This window comes from Paramisgurnus dabryanus, chromosome 14 (genome assembly GCF_030506205.2).
Source record: "Paramisgurnus dabryanus chromosome 14, PD_genome_1.1, whole genome shotgun sequence".
NCBI classification, from domain to species: domain Eukaryota; kingdom Metazoa; phylum Chordata; class Actinopteri; order Cypriniformes; family Cobitidae; genus Paramisgurnus; species Paramisgurnus dabryanus.
The window spans coordinates 34,004,368-34,024,173 of NC_133350.1; the positions used below are offsets into that span (position 1 = coordinate 34,004,368).

Here is a 19,806-nt window from a genome sequence, read left to right on the forward strand (position 1 = left end):
CAGACATACGTCTAGGAGTGACAAAATTATGGTAGAACTGTGCAAACAAAGTATCTGTCTAGCATTACCATGTCAGTGTATTGATTCATTGTCCCTTCATAGTTTGCAAGAGACATTTAATAAATTTATAATTAATATTAAATAAACTAAGCGTATTTAATAAACTAAGACAAAGGCTATTTAATAAACTGAACGTATAATCTGTCAATATGAAACGCGACTTGGCCATTCAATTAATGATCGGAAGAACGCGTATCGACCACCGTTACTGTAAAATATGCATGTATTTCCATTTAAACTCAATTTTGGTCAAATGTGGATTATATCATTACACTGGCAAGAATATGGTTACATGTAAAGATGCCGTACCAAGTATGACAACGCTACATTCAACTGCTTTTGAAATTCTGTGGGTTTTTTTTCACTTCCTGAAAAGTAACCATTTTGGACATACGTGAGTTTCATCGGGCAGCGACTATATATTAAAATGTAAAATAGTTTTACATTAAAGGATTACTCCACTTTCATAAAAAATCCAGATCATTTACTAACCATCATGTCATCTAAGATGTTTATGTCTTTCTTTGTTCTGTCGAGAAGAAATACAAATTTTGAGGACAACATTTCAGGATTTTTCTCCATATAGTGGACTTTATTGGACCTCAACAGTTTACAGTTTCAATGCAGCTTTAAAGAGTGGTTCTTTTAAACCACAATTCTCATCTTGCATGTGACCTGCCAGCATTTTTTGTGATTTTCACAAAAGTGTCACAAAATGGCTTTCAGGAAAATTTTCTTCTATAAGTATATAAACAAATATATAAAATGAAAAAACAGACCTATGCTTTCAAACAAACAATAAACAAAACATTTAATAAAAAAACTCTGATTATAAATTCTAAAATATGGCTAGGTTTCTTCAAAAATACCAAACTTTGAGCAAAAAGCTGAAATAATAGCATTTTTGTAAAGTAGTTTTGTTAGAGATCAGATTCAGAACAATTATTAAAACATTCACAGAGTTTACAATGTTGAAGAATTAGTTTTTGCATCAGTTTTTTATAAATTGGGCAAGTGGATAATAGCGGAATTACAGATTACTGTAAAAACTCATCAGGAAAGCATCATTGGCAGGGAAATGTTTTTTCTTAATTGATAAGATAGCTTGTCAATGGCGGGGAAATAGTTAAACAATAAACTGACACAAAGACCTTAATTAGTATCATTCCCCATACAACAATGTCTGAACGCTCCTCTTTCTCCACACTCCATACATCATGCGCGACCTTTCGACATGATTTACGTAACACATAAGGTTACGCTGGCGTGTCACATGGCTAAAGCAAGACGAGAAGTTGTGGTTTAAATGTACTTTTTTCTGGGGGAAATTACGATTGTTCCACTAGATAAGACTCGGTATGTCTCGGTTAGGATTGTTTAGAGCCCTTTGAAGCTGCATTGAAACTGTGAACTGTTGAGGTCCAATAATGTCCACAATATGGAGAAAAATTCTGGATTTTTTTTTTACAAAGTAAGACATAAACATCTTGGATGACATGAGGGTGAGTAAATTATCAGATTTTTGTATGAAAGTGGAATATTCTTTTAATGTTAACCCCCAGGGGTCTAGGATATCACTGGCGATAACACCTAAATTTTTCGTGGTGCAAAAAAAAAGACACCATTGATTTTGGACATACAGATATGAGTTATACATCATTCAAAAATGAAAAGTTTCTAGTTTTTTTTGCGTGTCCACTCAAATGCTGTGCTTTTCACAAAATGAAGAGAACAAGCAGGATGTGCGTTCTGCTCTCTCTCAAGTCGCACAATGAACTTTAACTTAGTGAATACTTGTCACACAAATATAAGATAAATGTCTACATAATGCTTGGAATGTCTTATTTTAAAAGTGCTTTCAAAAAGAAATATTCTCAACTTATGTAATTATGTAATGTCTTTCACACATGAAATAGTTTGGCCGATCCATATGCATGACACACACATAATATTCATTATAAATCATTTTTAGCATTGATATTATTTTACATTAAACAGTAGTAGTTTGCTGGAAAAAAAACTGAATATCCACCACTGAATGTTCTAACTGGGTTTTTTTTTCAAAATCATGCACATATTGGTTCTACATTTGGTATACAAAGCATGCAAGATCCAAGAAGACGCACCGTGTTATAGGGTGAATGCAGATTATGCATTATTATGAGACTGAATGTGAGTTCACAGGCATTCACAGCAGTGCCCTTTAATACAGTAGGTGGGTTTAGATGACATGTCACTTCCGGAGGCCACGCACAACTCCATGTTGCCGTCAGTGAATCTGTGAGGGGACCACCGGTGGCTTTGCTCAGTAAAAGCCCTCTCAGATGTCACGTCTCCAGGTCTGCGGTGTACGATCCACCGCCGCGCAGCCCCGGGGAACCATTACATGCTGACGGTGCATATTGATCTAGCGCAGAGGATGTCACCTTTACTTTGCAGACACAGAGGACATTTGCAGTGGGCTGGTTTGTTTGGACGAAAATAAATTTGGTTTCTGGTTCAACAGGTGTTTGAAACATGATTGAACTCATTTCTGTTTTCAAGTGAATGACAGACTTTTTTTCAAGATATAAGTGAGGTTTTTAGGTTGAAACAAGGGCAGAAATGATCACGGGCTCGAAAAAAGCAAGTATATAATATTGTAGTAAGTTTAAATAAAATACCATTTTAAAATAACAAATAAAGTAATTAATCAAGCGGATTGTGATCAGATGATGAATCAGAAGTGCATGTCTTCATGAAGAGCACAAAACGACAGAATGCCATACAATAAAGGTTTTATTTTTACTTATACAAGGCAAAATTAGCTTATTTACTGTCATGTACATTTGTGCTGAAACAACACTATGACTATCATCATAGTATAGCACTTAATACTGTTTAGTATACTGCCTATTATTTTTGAAACAGGAACATTTCGTGCTACATTGCTGTCTGCTGTACGTGACAAGTGGTGTGCAGTTATTGTGTGTAAAATTATTACTTTGCTTTTTTCATTTAATGCTAAATATCTCATTCTCTGGCAGTACTCAAAACAGAGTTAAAAATGTGTCTGACAGCTGGAATGGAAACTCATTGATTGAATTGTTGCATTGTGGGACACATCAGTCATGTTGTATAACTGAGTAAATCAAATTAGATGCATGCAAACGCTGCATACATGCTGCGTATGTTTTACTTTTTCAATATTTACCATTAAGATTAGTATACTACCACATATTACAATGAACATCTGCTGTTTCTATAAATCTGTTTGTCTTTCACCTCCCATCCACACTAACATTACTTCAGGAATCTGAATTTAAATTGCTTTCTAAAACAAGTTGGGTGGATTCAATGCTAGTACTTTATGATATTATGACCTTTTTTGTACAACTTGATATTTCACTGTAAATTGTGCCAACCACTCATGATTTATGTTACACCCAAAAGCAATTCACAAAAGAAAATATTTCTATTTTAAAGTTGGAAATTTTGGGGTGAAATGCTGAGCCCTTCAATGTCACTTTTTACTTAGTCATCCAATCACAGTTAAGGAGGGGCAGGACAAATACCACACTAACCAACTGGCGCTTTGTCCAATCAATGACAAACAAACAGTAGTATCATAGCAACTAAAACGCTAAGCTAAACGGTAGCTGCCTAGTGGATAATAGCGGAATTACAGATTCCCATAAAAACTCATCAGTAAAAAAGCGTCATTGGTAGGGAAATGTTTTCTCTTAATTAAAAAGATAACTCATCAATGGTGCTCTAATACACAACATCCATTTTAAAAACATTGAAACAAATATAACGCATACAAAAATGTTAAAGTGTTTCTAAAGTGTTAAGGCTAATTATGCAATGTTGTTCGAAAGAAACACTTTAATATTTTTGTATGCGTTATATTTGTTTCAATGTTTTTAAAATGGATGTTGTGTATTAGTGCACCATTGATGAGTTATCTTTTCAATTAAGAGAAAACATTTCCCTACCAATGACGCTTTTTTACTGATGAGTTTTTATGGGAATCTGATTCCTTAACTTGGGAATCTGATTCCTTAACTTGACATTTCTTTATGCAAATGGAGTTGAATGCAAATGTTCTGCAACAAAACAAAAATGAACAAATAAGATCACACTGTTAAGATTGTAGCTAAACTAAATTTAAAGATAAGGAATGGCACACTTGCTAATATGAAGTAGCAATACAGAGAAATGCATTTAGGCTATGTTTGTATTAGAGTAAAGGTGCCAAGCATCTGTTTTAGTGCTGCAATAGGATGATCTGAGAAAATAGAGCTTACAAAAGCTTTGTACCTAAATTATTTTTTTCAACAGGTTACTAAAAATAAGATCCATGCATACAATACTGTAAAAAAAAAATGCAGCATGAAGTTAAAGGTACTCAATTCATATTATTTTTGGTTTTGACTTGTGATAAGTTGACATAACTTATAAAACAAGTTGAAATTGTTTAACTCAATTATTTATTAATTTAAAGTAACACAAATATATGTTGATTTGACAAAAATGCTGCATTTTTTACAGTGTGAAAAATCAAGGATATATGTGCAATACACAGATGTCCCTGCAGTCATTAGATCAATTTAAGTACCCCTCAGTGTTTCAATGTTAAAGTTTTGTACTTTTAATATGTTAGCTGTCATCAATATGCTACTATACCTCGGAAGAGATTTCATGTGAAGCTGCTTTGGTACGATAAACAATTGTGAATAACGCTACACTGTAAAAAAAATCGCTGTAATTACGCAGCTGGTTGCCAGTAACCTACTGTAGAAAATAAAGACTAAAATGTTTCATGTTCAACTTTGAACAAACTGTTGCTAGTAAATAAGATAAATGTAAAATCTACGGTAAGTCACTGGCAGCTAGTTGCCAGTAATACCCATTAATACTGTAATTTATACAGAAATAATTTCTTTTTATATAAAATAAAATTGAATTATATATACATTTTAGATAAACACATTTAAATGTTTTTTCTAATTTGGTTGAACAAAATGTTCATGACTCATCTAGCACTAGCCAGATTTTTGTCAAGTTAAATTCCCTCTAGAATGAAAAACTCTCTCCTCCTAATACCAGCCGAGTAGCGCCTTGCATAACCTGTCATTTGCAGATAGTTTAATGATTTATGACTGTGAAGTAAAAATAGATCCCACGCAAACTTCCTCTTTCAACCCTAAAATATAAAACTGCACTTCTGATTTCATGGATCCTGAATCTGAATGTAATTGTGTTTATATTACTTCTATTTTATATTACTTATAAAAATACTGTTCAATTACAGTATCAAAACTACTGCATACTGGAAATGCATATGTGCATATGATTATTAACTTCATTTAAATGTAATAAAAATTGTTGTGCTTATGGATAATTTACTGCCACAATGTTTGTTTATTGTGTATGGTTGTGACGCATTACAATGCAGTTACTACAGTTTCGACACATTGCTGTGTAACTGCTGGGGTGTTCTGAGTGGTTGCTAAGGTGTTGCTAGGTTTCTAGTTTCCTGTGGGTGAAAACAATGGTGTTGTAATGATATGAAGAGTTTGGTTCCAAAAATCGAAAGATGCCATTTAAAAAAAAAGAGTTACTGCCAAAATCAGTATTGTATCAGGTCAGTATTAAAAAGTAATTCTTAATTTTACGCAAAATCCAATATCCGCCATGTATTCTGTCATCTTGTCTACCTTTTTTCCCAAAACCCGATAATCGCCAGTCCTCCTTTTCTGCGGAATGCTTTAAATCCGCTCAACAAATTAGAGCACACCATTCCACGCACTGTAAACAACAATGGTGGTGCGTTGAATACACACAGAATCCTAGTTTTCCTCATCTACTTTGTACTTTGTGATCAACAAACAAACAAAAACAAAATAATACTTTGATGCCATTAATAAACCTGTGGCGGGGAAGAAACGTAAGCCATCAAAATCTAATAATTTACGCGAGAGTTACTCGGGAGACAGAAAGTGACGGCTGTTGCAGCTCAAGCTTCTGTTATGCTAACACATTGACCCCAGGGGATCTTATGAAAAACTTTTCATTATTTTATTCAAAGCCAACAAAAATCGAGCAGGACCAAAACATTTTACAGCTGTTGGCTGTCAAAAAAGTTCAGCAACGACATCCCAAGGATAACAGCAGCAATGACAGTGTTATTAATATGACATAGTAAGTGTTTTGATTAATGCCATTAATGTTTAATCAGTGTATACCACTAGGCAACTAAATGAATATAACATGGCAAAGATTTATATATTGATTTAATAGATTTATAGCATTTTGAAAAAAATGTGCATGGACCTATTGCATTTTGTGAAAAAAAAAACAGTTTTTATAATAAATCTTTGAGAATCAAAGGTAACACTTTATTTTACGACCCGCAAAGTACCGCGTAATTAAACCTAATTTACAGCGTACCTATTTGTAACAACAGGGTAGGTAACCTGTAGGTATAAGGGAATGATATTTTAAGTTTGGGATAATAAGGGGGTAAGAATATGAAGAATTATAAATTATTTATACTCTAAGTATTTTATAACATTAGGGTACCTATTGTAATATTACGTGGTATGTATGACTTAGTCAAGTCTATGGGGAAATTATCTTTTATTTATTTTTTATTGTGAATTTTTCATATTGACTACTGAATGTTGTATACAGTCAATGTCTACGAGCCACATCGGCAAATATATATAACAGCATATCACTTTTATTTTAGTAGCCTATATTACTTGCTTTTAATAACAAAAGTCCAGCTGATTTAATGTGGTTATCTTTTAAGGTAAGTACAATAAAAATAGCAGCTTATTCCCTATTTACCAGGAAACTCCTACATTTGCAGACATATTTCAAGTGGTGCTTTGCAATTTATTTACTGTAAACACAAGTATTTTAGCCAAATATAATTTATGCAATGGCAAACCAGAATAAAACAACAGCAGATATCAGCTCCCGCTAAAGCAAAAGACGACTACATGCATAGGCTACTGCGCAGGTGTAGAACGCGCGGCCGTCTTCAGGAGGTTTGCTGGAACGCGATCCTGAGGTGAAATTTCTTTAAGAGGTTTTAAAAACGTTCTACACTGTGGAGTACGGCTGCGAGTGATGTTAGCAGGATCCGCATGCTGGATAAGGTGACTGGTTTTGTTAATACATGACTCACGCATTTCAAACAATGTTTTTCAAGAAAGTTGCTAGCTAACGGTAGCATGTTAGCTAGCACATAAGTAAGCCTAAAGTTGTTAACGTAACTGGCTCAGAAAACTCTGTTTCTGTCAAGGCACAGTGAAGAAACATTTACTGAAGGCTTTCATTTATGTTTTTTATATGTAATGCAGAACAGCATTTGTGAGACGACATCAACTCATCATCCGAGTGGACAAGAACACCAACAGAGGAAGCCAAGCCGCAAAAACAATGAAAAATTGTCATGACTTTTTATTTTAAATAAAAGTTATGTGATAATGAACATTAAGTGTTGGCTTAATTATAGTGTTATTGTTTTAAAGATGTTTTGAAATAAGTTGTTTTAAAATAAAAATAACAATATTCTGTATGTTTATGGTATTTACCCTATAACATTTATAACAAGAGGCAGGGGCGCCGCTAGCAATTTTGGGCCCCATGAAAAAATAGGGGGTCAGGCCCCCCCATACCCATTTCGTACCAAACATACAATCCAACCTACTGTAGCTATTCAAAATCTTTGTCTGTAATTTAATAATACAGAACTATTTATTTTGCTATTGTTTTGACCACAGTTATCAGTATTTATAGATACCTAAAATGTCTGCAGCTAAGATAATTTATTTTGCAATGCAAATTTAATTGAAAAATACAGTACTACATTAAATCAAATATTCAGAGAAAATGCAACATTCTTAAAGATTACAGATAAATGTGACCATGCCTGTGAAAACCCAGCTGAAGTATTTCTTTGTGATTTACTGTTTTCCACATAAAATCATCCTATATAATGTAAAGAACATTTGTGGAAATATAAACTTGATATCTTTAATATTGACTGAGTAATGTCATGTCAGCGATTGAAATCATAGTGAAATTAATGCTTGAAATTAAACTGTGATGCTTTTATCTCACAATAAGATTTGAGGCTTAGTCTGATTTTCAGAGACAGTCTTAGTGACATACTGTATACTTGAGCTGTTACACACACGACATTGTGTGTGGCATCTTTTCTATGTACATTCTGCCTGAAAAAGACTGGGTCAACAATGCTTGACCAAAGCGGCGTGGTGAGCTTGAACCTGCTTACATCACGAGGCATTTTTTGGACCCAACATTCAATAGGAAAATTCAACTGCAGTAGCCACCGTTCAACCTGAAGAAGGCAGCACTCAGACGTTTTTACACCATATATTGTAGTATTGAAACACTTTATATCCAAATGTCAAAAAACGTACTAAAATCAATGAACAGCACTAATAAAACCCCATTCTTACAGATCATTAACTAAAAAAAAGTTGGTTTAGGGTTTAGTTACTCTTTAAGAAAACAGCTATACTGTTATTAAATGATTCTTCAGACTGTTTTTTAATCAACGGGGCTCTAAAATGAAATGAATGACAACTATAGCAGATTACGACATAGATTTCCATTGATTACTTAAACCTGTTGCAAGTTGAGAAGCTTTAATATACAAAATTTGACTAGTTTAGCCTTAGTTGCATTTCAGTTTTATCACCAAATCGATTTACGACTGCATAAAAATCCTTCCTTGGCATATTGCGTTACAAAACAAAACAGTGTGTAACCGATCGCATTTCTAGTTTATGTTAATTAGCTTATACGGGCTACGTTAATTTAAACAGCTTATTAGGGCTGACTTCGCATTAGAATCATAACATAAAACAGGGAACGTAAATCACCTTGTGTTTTTTTAAACTGAGGTGAACAGAGCGAAGACTTTACAGTGGAAAGAAAACTGCATTGTATTGCTCCAGCGTCACATTGTGTAAACTGCATTTATAGTAAGGAAGTGCACATATGCAGATATCATAGGAAATAGCAGTAAATAAACACACCTTATTCTCTTCTGAAGTTCACGCGCACTGTGAGACCATGGATTGAAGACGGCGCTAAAACGCAGAGTAAAAACGGGGCGGAGCTAAGAGGGCTCAGCTTAAGGGGGTTGCGTGTGCGGCACAGTCCTTGGCTGGGGCCCTCAAAAGTTCATGGGCCCTTAGAATCGTCCTAACTTTCCCCCCATTACGGCGCCCCTGACAAGAGGTGAACAAAGCACCACTTTAGTTTACAGCCCGCAAATATGTGAGTTACCTGGTACATACACAGAACAATCGGGGAATAAGCCCCACTTCAATTTACAGCCCGCAAATTTAAGAGTTACCTGGTAACTCCTGTATACATATACAGATCAAAGAGGTACAAGTTGCTTTTATTTTTATTGTGTGTTACATTTTATTTGCCGACGTGGCTTGTAGACATCAACTGTAGGCTATACAAAACACTTCATCAGGTAAGTAGCAAATATGAAAAAAAAACATATTACACATAGACCATATTACCCATAGACGTAAGTCATACTACCACGTAATATTACAGTAGGTACCCTGTAGTTATGAAATACTTAAAGAATAATTTCCCATATATTCTTACCCCCTTATTACCCCAAACTTAAAATATTGTTCCCTTATAACTACAAGTACGTACTGTAGAGGTACTCTGTTGTTACAAATAGGTACGCTGTAAATTCGGTTTAATTACGCGGTACTTTGCGGGTCGTAAAATAAAGTGTACCTCATTTAAATTATGGATTTTAATTTTTAATGTTATTATAACCTAAAGATGCTATGTGAAAGTTTGTAACAGAAAATAGTGGTTTACATCTTGTCACTTTCTTGGTATAGAAAACACGTTTTTACCCAAATTAGTCAAAATGGATTTATTGTGTTTTGGAACCAAACTCATATTGTTTTCCTGTTGCTCAACTGGTAGAGCATTGCGTAAGAAACACAAAGTCATGGGTTTGATCCCAGGGAACACATACATACAGATAAAATCTATAGATTAGAGTCTACCAAATGCATAAATGTAAATTTCTACTCACACCAAGTACCAAATTACCCCCCCCCATTCCACCCAAAGCCCCCGCAATCCCTCAGTTAATTATTAACACCGTAGTCTTCCACAAGCACAAAATGCAAAGCACAAGAGCAACACTGGAGAGAAAGAGTAAAAGAGATAAAGATCCCTTCAGGATAACGCAAAACGCTTTACCTCATCTGCGGTGCATTAATTACATCTGACAGGCGATCCGACACCGCAGGCTACACTTCTGTCTGTCATAATAGCCCAGCTGTGGGCTTGTGAACGTCCGGCACATGTGCATGAGGATGACGCATCAGAATGCAACACGCGCTAACCCGATCCCCTACAGAAACAATCATACACCCACACGAGCGAGCGGTAATGAGCGAAGATCCCCACTGCCTGACATGATGAAGAATCTCTGCAGTAATTAGATACGCATTTATGAGTCAGTTTTACAGCTGAAGCCCGCACTTGTGTACAGCACAGTTACTGCATACAGGCAGAAATTGCTATTATAAGAACGCTGAGTAGGGAGTTATTTTAAAGCAATAGAGCGTGTGTACGTTTCGAAAGGTCAAAGGGCTTGTAAGTACAAAAACAGTTTAACCCTAAATACAAAACTGTTGTAGATTGTTTTTATTATCTAAGGGTATTCATGCTTCGTATTTGTTTTTACACTGACACAGACCATTTTTTTGTCTTTCTTAGTCAATCTAAACAATGATTTCCTAAGCCCTACTTCACTATGCATACGTAAGACCCCTCTGCATTCTTACCTACTGCCTCCACCGTTTCCAAAAAAACTCCCCTGTCGCAGTGAAGATAAAGCTCTGGAGGTCACCGCCATTCGTCCCCTTGCCCCACGTCAGAAATCTCTATCCGCAGAACAAACTTTATACCGCCTGACTCACTCTGAAACACTGTACGCCGGTCTACCTCGACAGTGCTCGACCGTCCCTGCCGCCACTCTGCAACAAAATCTGTCCGTGCTCAGGCGTATCTGCGGGCACCCAAGCAAGAGAGGTTTGACATAATCCCATTCAGCTGTAACTGGAGCTTCTGAAGCTGAAAAAAACAGCAGCGGCACTGGTCAAGCGCTCCATTGGCTCGTGTGCCCCGCGTTATAGGCTGGATGAAACCTAATACGCAGAGGGCAGGAATCCCCACCTGCCAGTGCGCCAACCTTTAGCGTGTGAAGGACAGAGACGCAGGCACGGGACAGCACAGCTGCTCTTCCACATGCGCTCATGCACAGCACATGGAAGGTCGCTGCAGCAAACATGCATTAATGGTAAGAGGATGCGGCTGTTGGAAAGCATGGATGTAGTTTTACTTACTGAGGCATGCGATCGTGTCAAATCCACAACGCTGGGACTCACAGAGAGCTGTAATTACCCTTAAGCATCTGTACAGAGAGCCTGACTCGACTACATTACTGGTGCACACAGACACGCAGCCTGAACCATACTAGATAACAAGATAGCAGAGAGACAGACACACACCGAGAGAAAGAAAGAAAGAGAGAGAGAGAGAGAGAGAGAGAGAGAGAGAGAGAGAGAGAGAGAGAGAGAGAGAGAGATGGGGAGTGAAAGGTGCAGAACAGAAGCAGAAAGGGAAAGAGAGATGAAGAACTTTGACAGATAGATAGACAGACAGACGGACATACATAGATGGATAACACAATCTGTATATAGGCAGATGCACACAGACAGACAGACAGACAGACAGACAGACAGACAGACAGATAGATAAACATACATACAGACAGATAGATAGATTACACAATCTGTAGGTCAGATGCACCCAGACAGACAGACAGACCAAAAGACAGACAGACATATAGATAGATAGATAACACTATCTGTAGATAGACAGATGCTCCCAGAAGATGGACAGACAGACAGACAAACAAACAGATGGACAGACAGACAGACAGATAGATAGATAAAGAGACAAACAGAAGGACAGATAGAAGGATAGACAGACAGAACGAACAACCGGCAGACAGACAGACAGACAGATAGATAACACAATCTGTAGATAGGCAGATGCTCCCAGAAGACAGACAAATAGATGGACAGAGACAGACAGACAGATAGATAAACAGACAAACAGAAGGATAGATAGATGGACAGACAGACCGACCAACCGGCAGACAGACAGGCAGACAGACAGACAGATAGTTAACATAATCTGTAGATAGGCAGATGCACCCAGAAGATAGACAGACAGACAGACAGACAGACAGACAGACAGACAGACAGACAGATAGATAGACAGACAAACAGACAGACAGATAGATAAACAGACAGACAGAAAGATAACACAATCTAAGAATATGCAGATGCACCCAGACCGACAGATAGATAGACACACAGATAGATAGATAGACAGACAGATCTCTGCAGGTGCAGTATTATTACAGGCAAAGGAATATTAAGAAATATGCAACATCTTAATAAAACTTAATGTGCCAGAACAGCATCATGAAAAGAGTTATAGGAAAAGAGAGAAAACACAATGAGAGAGAGGACAATCTTTATTCCCTCTCGCCCCTGTGATCCATGTTGCTGCACTGCCCCCCCCCCCCTCTCTCTCTCTTTGTGCATGTGCAGTGGCATATCCATAGAGACACACACACAGTTGCAGAAAGAATAAACACTTAGTAGACAGCTGAACGTCTGGAAGTACAAGGGGATTTAAAGGACATGCTTTCTGAGCTTTATCTGAACCTGCTAGGTAGCACATACTGAACAGATATTCCAGTCTAAATGAACTTCACTAGCTAAGACAACTCTCTGACATCTTATAAACCAAAAACATGCTCAAAATATAAGACACACAAACACTGGTCTATTCAGTACTAAAAGGTATTTTGGAAGATTACACACACACAGAAACATGCACACTCACACACACACACACACACACAGTTGTGCATCATCACTGACGCCCTATGAGCCAATAATTACATTTGTCTTACATAACTGAAAACAATTATCTCAGTGCCACACCAAAATAGAATAAATAAAAGTTTTTTAAATATAATGTTTTTAGAATAAATCAAAGATAAATAAATATAGTGTTAAAAAACTACAGTGAGATTAAAGCTAAAGCATTAAGAGTGTAATGTTATAAAAAAGTGACATTTTACAAGACTTTTTAAAATAAATCTTTGGTGTTCCTAGAGTGCGTATGTGAAGTTTTAGCTCAAAATATCATATAGATCATTTATTATAATATGTTAAAATTGCCACTTTGTAGGTGTGAGCAAAAATGTGCCGTATTGGGTGTGTCCTTTAAAATGCAAACACTTATCATCACCATAATGGTGGTTTGTTGAAACTGAAACTCAATTATGCTGTAAATTATTTCTCTCTCTCTGCATTAAATGTCAGTGCCGTGGTTGGATTGTGCAGATTAAGGGGAGGTATTGTTATAATGAGATCCCCTTCTGACATCACAAGGGGAGCAACATTTCAATGACCTTTTTGTTTTTTTTCACATGCTTGAAGAGAATGTTACTGGGTTTTTCTTTTTCACATTTTTTTGGTTGATAGAAGCACTGGGGACCCAATTATAGCACTTAAACATGAAAAAGTCATGATATGTCACCTTCAAATCATAAATTAAGAAGTTAAACGTGTATTAATATGTGAATAAAACTGAAAATACATAAAGTAAAATTTTAAACTATATGGAAAAGGTGACATTTCATGACCCAGTAAAAATCAGGCAAATCATCAGATACATTACAAATACTTAAATTGTACTTTTAAATAAGATTTCACTTTTGGGGGGGTCATCAGAATCCAGTTAGCACAACTTTAATCTGATGTTGGCAATTGACACTAAAGTGTTTCGATTAAACATGCTCATAATTTTTATTTATTGTAAAAATATTAATTTATTCTTGTTAGGCATTTATTCTCAAACCATTACACTTATTATTTTGCAATGTATGCAACCTTTTTTTGAACTGCTTTTATTTTATTGTGTCCAAAAATAGCTATATTTATTATATTATAAAAAATAATATTTTGCAATGAACATCATTTGCTTGCATATTAATACTTCATATTGTATGGTTTAGGATACACAAGATCAATATCCAGAATGCATTGTTGTACAACATCTAAACATCAACATAACAAATGCATTGTGACTTCATGTCCCATGACTATATCTGGGTGATCAGTAGGTCACCAAGAAGGGTTTGTGAGGAGCATTAGGGTGTTAGTGTGCTCTGGAGGGTTCTGGTGCAGGACAGATGGAGTGTGTGCTTGTGTGTTAAGACGGCCACCGCATATCAATGCTGCACTATAGGGCTGCAGTGCACCAAAACCCCAGCAGCCCACACAGTAGAACCACATTTACTGTATACTCAATCCAGTGACACATTGTGTGTTTAGCAAAAGAAGAGGGAGGACAGGAGACAATGGGGAACGATGTATGCCTGATTCAAACCTGTTTCTCTATCATGAGCACCATGGCTTAATGATTCGTGAGTACATGTGCTAATCACTAGGCCACAGGTCATCAAAAAAAAGCCTATCCATAACCAAACCTAACCATTACCCTATAAAATAAAATCTAATAGGAGATGCATTGATGAATCCACACAATTCCATACAAAAAAATGATTGAGGACAGGGCAGCTAAACTCTAAAGTTGCAAGTAAAAAAAAACATCTTGGACTTTAGCAAAGTTTCTCCTTTTGTGTTAAAAAAGAAGTCAATGAGGTGAGTAAATGGTAATGAAAGTTTTAATTTTAAAAATGAACTATTCCTTTAATAATGCTTGCATAGAGTTTTGCTTACCTACATAGATGTGTGGTGTTAATAGTGTCTGGGGTCATGACTGAGGAGAATTATGTCATCAACTCCAACCACTGTGCCCACCCTCTTCACCCGAACTGTCATACCCACTCAAAACCACACACACAAACGCCACCTCCACCCGCTGTGAGTCATCACATCCTTTATCTCAACCGCCAACAGATGCTTCTCTGAAACATCAGCACGGCAGCAGATAGATCAGTCAGGTAATTATGTAAAGTGAAGGTTTTTAATGGCCCGTTGTTAGCATTATATCATTTAGCTTTTTGACAGCGCAATAGAAAAATTATTATAAAGCCACTAATCCAAATTATCTTTATTCTGTGGTCTCTGGCACCAACAATGCCACATACTTCTTATGTCAGAGACTGTAAAAGGCCACTAATTATGTAAAATCCACTTTCACAAGGTGTTTGGACATACATGTGTGCTGGCAGTGGGTGAACACAACAACCCTACATTGAAAAATATCCACCCAATTTTTTTAATCCCTGTCAAACCAAAGCAGTCTCATTAGACATGCTGTTTTGATTCTCGTATCAATGTGAGGTCTCAATGATAAATCCCCTCCAATTGCATTAGCATATTTACACCTTTAACGATTTGTACACTGTCAACACAGACAGTATTGTCTCAGACTGTATTAATAAAAAAGCTATTTTAACTGAAAGCGCTCACTGTCTATTTGTAAAGAAGTGAGGAGCTGTAGCTCATTTGCATTTAAAGGTACAGAGTTTAAAACAGCCCCTTATTGCTCCCACCCAAATAGGGTCATTTTGGACATGATATAATAAATGATCTGTGTGGTATTTTGAGCTGAAACTTCATTGATGCATTCTGGGCACACCTAAGACTTAAATTGCATGTTGTAAAAAATGCCATAATAGGTGCCCTTTAAAGGTGGGAAGGGTGTAGTTCAACTGTCCTTCAATGCTCCACATGCATTTTGGGTGAATCGTACAGTACAGTATTTGGTAAAACAGCCAGAGCTGCAAACATTTTAGTTAAACATGCCCACGTGTGAAGACGTCATGACTCTATTTAGCCGGTATGGTCTGATGGCCGGCTGCAAAAAATTAAACGATGGTTCCAAGGTCACTGTGATGAGCCAGATGTTCACAAGCAGGATACCAGCCAACAAAACCCCCTAAGTTTAAGTGTAACAGGATAGTATTACTGTCTATTGATTATTATTTTAATGGAATTCATTTTAATTTGTGAAGAGTTACTGCATTAACACATCCCGTTTGTGATTCACATGCCTATGTGTATAGTAGTTATTATAAGGTTCTGCAATTTGAGTTGCCACTGCTAGTATCAAACACCCTTTTCATAATTTGCACAAAACACAACAGATTCTGTATTTTGAGAACGGCACAAGAATGCAAATTTACATTACATTTAACAGAAGTGTTGCATTTATGGGTAGTATGGCCATCTTTAATCGAATGAAGCCTCACATCTCCAGAAGGGCCCTACAACTACTACAATATTTTTACAGATCTTACTGCAGCGCATTTTGAGATTCATTTTCTCTAATAATTTTTAATGTCTGAGAGTCGGACCAAGACAAATTCCTATCAACTTGTTGACATGGCAATATATTTATTGAATTAAATTGTAAAAGATAGGTGCAATTTCCAAGATAGCATGCAACCATTGAAACAATGTTTAAAATTGTTGATTCGTCATTGTTAATACCATTGAATCAATATCAGGTTTGCACCATCCATTAATATTGAAAACATTTTGAAATTTCAACAACTCACCATTATTGTTATCAGTGTTTGCTTTAGTTGGGTCATTGACTCTTGTGTTTTAATGATACGTTTTCTTTGGCTGTTGAAGCAGTGTTTTAAAAAACATCTGTTATTGCAAAGAAAACAAAGCTATCTGGGTTTGGTGTAGATTTTGTTAATAATGAGACAAAAATGAGAAGGTTTTCATAAAAAAATATCAAATAGTGCTAACTCAGCAGTCACAACTTCTTTTTCAGCATTGTAACAACATTGTAATTAATTTATTGTGTAATTTAATGTTGTTGGTGTACATCACAATAAATACTGTTTTATGTTCTACGGCACCTTTAAATGTCATCTGATTAACATATTATTAGTACATTCAAATGCGTTCTGAATGCTTTTGGGTGTTGGACACTAAACATAAATGATATAGTAGATATCACTTCACTGATGATAAATTATAAATCAACACAGTAAATATAATAAAGATTCAAAGCACTTTTTATTTGCCCATTAAGCTTTCATTTAGTCTATGCCGGTTACACACCAGATCCTTGTGCAGGGGTTACATGGGCCAAGGCATTCATATCATTAATTATTTGTTGCAAATTCATTTGGGTAGAATAATTATTTTTTTGTAAATACAAATAAAAGCTAAATCAAATAAGAGTCCTAGTTAGTGTCCATGACCTTTCAGGTAGTAATATAATACAGTTACAAACAATTTGAAAATCATCAGTATTTTGGTCAGATATCAATTGCATTTTTTATTTGCACCTGAAAATAAAGATGCTACACATAACCATAGAAGAAGCATTTGTGGCTGTAAGGTTCCTATAACATTCAATGAACCTTTCTGATGAACTATTGCTAACAAAATAAAAACTAAACTTAACTGAAAGCGAATCAAAAAACAATCAATTTGAGAACCAAACAAGAGCCTCATATACCAATGACACATCAACACTAACCAATGCATAACAGTCACTACACAGGGTCATGACAAATAGCTATTGACCTTTTAAATGGGGGAAGGTCAACCAGGTCTCCAGAGTGCATTATACAATAATGAGGAATGACTGTGTTTTAGCTAATTGGAAAAGCCCCAAAGATTGTTACCCTTCCCTATCGCTGTCAAAGCATTTACTGAAACTCGCAACGCAACGTGGATGGATGCTACATTTATCATTACATCTTTTAAGCATTTTAATACTGTACATACCTGTATACAGTAGAGGTCATGGAAAAACAAATGACTTTAACTGGAAAAAATGAATTATTCTCCCCAAATTAACTCGCAACAAATGATTAACGATAGGAATGCCTTGGCTCATTTAACCACTTTGCTGTTTCTGTCAACTTAAAAAAGGTGTAGCTCTGTCATTTTATGTCCAATTCCAACAACTCATACATTTAATAGAGAATGTCAAAATATTAATAATTCATTTTGCCAGCAGGAGTCACATTTGATTTGTATAATACGTGCGAAGAGAGTTCGATTAATACCGTTATCTCGTTTTTAAAGGAGGTGGCGTTTAGAGGCTTTGGCCTCTGAGCACCTCATTTGTACTTAAAAAAATTATGTGGTGTTTTATATTATTACATAATAAATAAATGTGTATGCAATTTGCTTAAAATGCTTAAATAGTAAAATAATTTGTAATATAAATGCAATTAATCCTGGTGGTTTAAATAGAAAATTCTATCCTAATACATGTCATTATTGCAAAAATGATACCCCAATATATAATTTCATACCCCATATATATACATATGATCCAGAGGATCATTACCACAGCACAGTCGGCTGTCCCCTCTATGGAAGAATTACACAGTTCTCATTGCCTCTTGAAAGCTCAGAAAATTCTCAAGGATCCATCTCACCCAGGACATTCGCTTTCTGAACTACTACCTTTGGGCAGACGGTATAGGGTTTTAAAATGCAGAACAAACAGATAAAGGACGGTTTCTATGCCAAAGCTATTTCTGTTTTGAATACTATACGAAGTGTAAACTAATTCATACTACAGTGTGCAAGAAACAAAACAAACACCATGGGCCCTATTTTAACGATCTGAAACGCAAGTGCGAAGCGCAACGCGCAAGTGAGTTTGTGGGCGGATCTTGGGCGCTGTTGCTATTTTCCCGGCGTGAGAAATAAGAGGTTGGTCTGAAGTAGGTTCATTATTCATAGGTGTGGTTTGGGCGTAACGTCAAATAAACCAATCAGAACGCTATCCAACATTTCCTTTAAACGCAAGGGTGCAAGTTCCATGGCGGGTTGCTATTATTATGACGGATTTACCAGGCGTATGCCAGGAGCGGTTTACAGGCGAGGAGACCCACGTTCTTGCAAGAGCAGTCAAAGACAGAGAAGTTATTTTGTATGGGGATGGGAGAAACCCACCCAAATCAGCGTAGGTTAAACAGGCGTGAGAGGAAATAGCCACAGTCTCATCAGCTGGCATATCGTTGCGCCAAGCACTACAATGATGTCAGGAGACGGGGGAATCCCAAGCTTGCCAGCATAAATCGGGCACGCCGTGTAACGGGAGGTGGATCTGCCTCTACACAGACGCCAGCAGAGGACATCGCTGCGTCCACCCTCACCGCTGAAAGGGTTTGGGAGCTTTGAAATCGGACCCAAGAAACGCAAGCAAGGTCCAACCTTACAAATCAAGTTCACATACATTAAGGTTTCTTGTGAAAACATTTTAATTATTATTTACATAAAATAAACGTAATACAGCCACACAACAAACTTATGAAAATATTTTAATCGTTATTTGCATGAGAATTTTTTAACGCAGCCACACAATAAATAAAAACTATTACCACAATGCTCACCACTACACTCAAAAAAAATTTTTTTGCACCTTGTCTAATTTACTTAAATGAAACAAGTTAATACAACACAATTTTGTATTTTTTTTGTCTCAACCTATTTTTATAATGTTCAATCTGCTTAAATTTAAAAAAATTACATGAACTCAATCATTTTATATTGGGACCACATTAATGATTTCTGTTGCTATTACTTACTGGGCCGTGAATCTGTATTTCCCAGCATGCTTTGC

The 19,806-nt window shown here is 36.2% G+C and overlaps 1 protein-coding gene across 15 annotated transcripts in view; it reads right to left on the bottom strand.

The window, feature by feature from the left end:
• Positions 1-19,806, bottom strand: part of atp2b2 (ATPase plasma membrane Ca2+ transporting 2) — a 236,509-nt gene that overhangs the window by 97,929 nt on the left and 118,774 nt on the right. For 4 of the 15 annotated variants that reach the window (XM_065265912.2, XM_065265908.2, XM_065265909.2 and 1 more), the window contains exon 1: positions 10,926-11,331. The exons of 1 other annotated variant lie outside the window; for it this stretch is intronic. The gene's annotated coding sequence lies outside the window, so the exon portion shown is untranslated. Of the gene's footprint in view, positions 1-10,335; positions 10,478-10,925; positions 11,334-11,486; positions 11,613-19,806 lie in introns of those variants that run through there. 10 more of the 15 variants (XM_065265916.2, XM_065265917.2, XM_065265914.2 and 7 more) reach the window with 5 other exon arrangements.